Source organism: Prionailurus viverrinus, chromosome F2, assembly GCF_022837055.1.
Source record: "Prionailurus viverrinus isolate Anna chromosome F2, UM_Priviv_1.0, whole genome shotgun sequence".
Classification (NCBI taxonomy): Eukaryota; Metazoa; Chordata; class Mammalia; order Carnivora; family Felidae; genus Prionailurus; species Prionailurus viverrinus.
Genome location: NC_062578.1, coordinates 36,902,895 through 36,906,184, shown reverse-complemented (window position 1 = coordinate 36,906,184; position 3,290 = coordinate 36,902,895). Strand labels below are relative to the sequence as shown.

The 3,290-nt window shown below is 40.2% G+C and overlaps 1 pseudogene; it reads right to left on the bottom strand.

Annotated features, from left to right (window-relative positions):
• Positions 1 to 772: 772 nt before the first annotated feature.
• LOC125156194 (ferritin light chain-like) lies at positions 773 to 1,444 on the bottom strand (annotated as a pseudogene).
• Between the last annotated feature and the right edge of the window lie 1,846 nt (positions 1,445 to 3,290).

Genomic DNA, 3,290 nt, shown 5'->3' with positions numbered 1-3,290 from the left:
CTCTATCCCACATACAGCATTATAGCTCTTGGCATATCTCAAGTAGCATATCACCACAAAGTAAAAACTGAAAGACTGTCTTTCCTATTTAACTTTGAGTATTTCCATTTATCTGTCTTTTTCTGACAACGTCTGGATATTTAGTAATTCTTACTGGTGGATGAAATCTGTTTAGAAGATCTGTTCAGAGGGGCAGAACGTAGTCCTCCCTGGATGTTTTCTGTAATACAGCAACCAGATGTATTCATATCTAGATTTTTTTTCATAACAGTGTTGCTTATAAGAATGTGAGCTTTTGGAGAACCTGCGTGGCTCAGTCTGTTCAGTGTCTGACTCTTGATTTCAGCTCAGGTCATGATCTCGTGGGTTATGAGATCAAGCCCTTAGTGGAGCTCCGTGCTGAGCAGGGAGCTTGCTTGGGATTCTTTCTCTCCCTCTGTCTCTGCCCCTACCCCATGCTCTCTCTCTCAAAATAAATAAGTACACTTAAAAAAAAAAGGAATATGAACTGTTAATTGATAATTCACAAGAAAGGCCCCAAAATATTTTTTATCCATTAGATTTTATTTTTTAATTTTTAATTTTATTGATTGGCTACAAAAAGATTTATTGTTTCCACTTGGCCCACAACCTGCCAGAGCGCTTCAGGTTAGTTAAAAAGCTGCTGAGTAGCTCCCAGGACAAGCTCAGGCCCAAGCCCTAGCACCTCGGGGATGTCAGAGGGGCCCCTCTAAGGTTGCCGGGCTTCAAAGACTACAAGTCGTGCTGGCCTTTAAAGGAGCCACTCGCCCAGCCCAGGCTGGGGGCCAGCCAGCTTGCAGAGGTTAGTCAGGGGATTGTCCATCTTCTTGATGAGTTTCACATGCTCCTCTAGGACGCGGTTCGACAGGAAGTCATAGAGATGGGGGTCTGCGGGGGCAGAACCCAAGGCATGCAGAACCAAAAGAGCCTGGTTTGGGTTATTCTCCAGAACCAGGGAAGTTTCCATGGTGTCCAGGGTGTTATGCCACTCATCTTGGGATGGCTTCTGCATGTCCTGGAAGAGGGCATGGAGCCTATACTGGACTAGTATCTTCCAGAGACTCCCAGCGTGCTTGTGCTTCTCCTCAGGGCCAAGAGAAGAGGCCCACACTATCCAGAGCTGCCCTGTGGTGGTAGAAATAGAAGCCTGAGACAGGTAGGTGTAAGAGGTGTGCAGGTGCTTGTTAACCAGAGGGTTGACGGCACCCTTCCCCTTGGTGGAACAATTCTGACAAATCTGAAAGCTTGGGGTTGATGGTAATAAGGAGCTAAACTCAAGATAGGATGTTGGATGTCCCGGAGACAAGAAGATGGCTCTGAAGGTAGCAACTGGGAGAAAAGTTGGAGGGTGGTCCAGGCTGGTAGAAGGGGCGTTTCTGGGTCTGTTCCATCCACATGCTGTTGAAGCAAGAGACAGATCCATGGGACCACAGAATGCACTGCTTTTATCCATCCCATTTTATTTTATTTTTAATTTTTTTTTCAACGTTTATGTATTATTTTTTTTTTGGGGGGGGACAGAGAGAGACAGAGCATGAACGGGGGAGAGGCAGAGAGAGAGAGGGAGACACAGAATCGGAAACAGGCTCCAGGCTCTGAGACATCAGCCCAGAGCCCTACGCGGGGCTCGAGCTCACTGAGCGCGAGATCGTGACCTGGCTGAAGTCGGACGCTTAACCGACTGCGCCACCCAGGCGCCCCTATCTATCTCACTTTAAAAGCGATACTATCTGTTGGGAAAGAATAAATATTTCAATGTTTTATTCGGTTTACATTTTTAAAAATAATTTTTGATTTCTCTTAAACCTGATGCAACATTTTGTTAGTTGATTTAAAAACAAGTTGTTGGTTTCATTTTTGTAACTGAGTCAATGCACTTAACACACTAAGAAAAAAAGTAGAATTTAATTAATTACCATTAGTAGCCTATTTCTGAATTTCAGTTGGCTGACAGCTTTTTAATGAACGGATTCACGTTTTGCCATTTTTCAGAGGTACAGGCAAAACTAACAATCACACACAGTGCCAAGTCCTGAGAATTCACCAGGGACTCCTATTTTTAAAGAATTTTACCTACTTCTTTATCTGGGACATCACTAAATGTTGCCTAGCTAGCTGAGTAGCTTGTCAAATATAATAAATAATACTCGACTTATTTTTATTAAAAAATCACAGTTCATTTTTCAAAAATGAAAAACCATCTTGATATTAATTCATTGCTAAGCATAGGACAGAGTGATTTCAAATTAGCATAAAGGCACTTGGTTCAATATGTGTCCAACCTGAAAAAACTGGGCAAGTTCACGTTTGGTGTGAGGAGAGGCACAGTTGAAAGAGGCAAGTTCTTTGTTAACATGTAATATTTAAAATCAACCAATATTTTGATACATTGAAACATTTCTGAAATGCAAGTCAGAAAATATGACAAAATTTTTCCGGAAAAAATATAAATTGTATTTCAAATTTGATACTTTAAATAATCCCATGGTCCTTTTTATCCTGTGGCCGAAACAACTCATTTCACTCCTAATTAAGTTCAACAAAGTACTGACTTCTCTAGGGAGAAAACAGGTGTGTTGGGAACAACTTTGAAAATTTAATTTTTATGGAAGAAGTATACTTTTCGTCCTTTGTATGTTTCCTTTCACTAGAGATATTTTTATTACAGGTGTAGAAAAGCTAATGGGGGCCAGGCAGCCTGACAGAGAGTACTCAACTGATTTTTCTTGCTGATTACCTTGATGTATTTGTTTATATGTTCTATTAAATAATACAGAAAGGCCTTAAAAATTTGTTTTAAAAGAAAATACTGCATTGCTTCCAACATTTATTTATGCGGTAAAGATGTGGGAAGAAAGATGAAAATCTACTGCGTAACAAACATCCAAGACCTTTGGGCTGGGTGAGATTCATCAACCGCTCACCACGTTGGCCTCTATTTTACTGTGTGCCATCATGGAAGTTACCTTTTGGAAAGAAAAAACTTCTGTGTATATGGAAACTGCCAGAGTTATTTTTTAAAATTGTACAAATGAAATAATTCAATGAAATTAATTCCATAAATGCCAAAAACTGTTCTAGGTGGGAGAAGATGGAGAAAATCTTTAACTTCGCAGGCACTATTTCAGAACTTTTTTTTTTCCAGTGAAAAACGTGTATGTGCCTTTTTCCAGGCTGAAAAGTTTTATTTTTTCATTTTGTGGGGCTGATATAAGCAATAAAAAACAAACAAACAAAAACTACGTATGACTGAAGAAAAAAAGAGAAGT